This window comes from Oncorhynchus mykiss, chromosome 12 (assembly GCF_013265735.2).
Source record: "Oncorhynchus mykiss isolate Arlee chromosome 12, USDA_OmykA_1.1, whole genome shotgun sequence".
Classification (NCBI taxonomy): domain Eukaryota; kingdom Metazoa; phylum Chordata; class Actinopteri; order Salmoniformes; family Salmonidae; genus Oncorhynchus; species Oncorhynchus mykiss.
The window spans coordinates 50817063-50817384 of NC_048576.1; positions in this window are offsets into that span (position 1 = coordinate 50817063).

Below are 322 nucleotides of genomic sequence, written 5' to 3' on the forward strand. Positions count from 1 at the left end.
GACTCATCAATCAACATTGAGGAATATACATAGTCAGTCACAGGCATCATTAGGAAATGTGTTGATGACGTACCCACAATCCCAACATACCCCAACCAAAAACTCTGGATGAGCTGCGATATTCGTACAATGCTGAGAGCCTGTACTGCAGCATTCGATGTCAGCAGAACGAACCCTGATGACTCGGTGGCACGTGACACATACAAGGCAAGGCAAATTCTGCAAATCCATTAAGGCCTCAAAAAGACAAATACAGACTCAAACTTGAATTGATGTTCGAAAACTCAAGACTCGCTTCGCGGGTGGAAAGGAATTACAGACT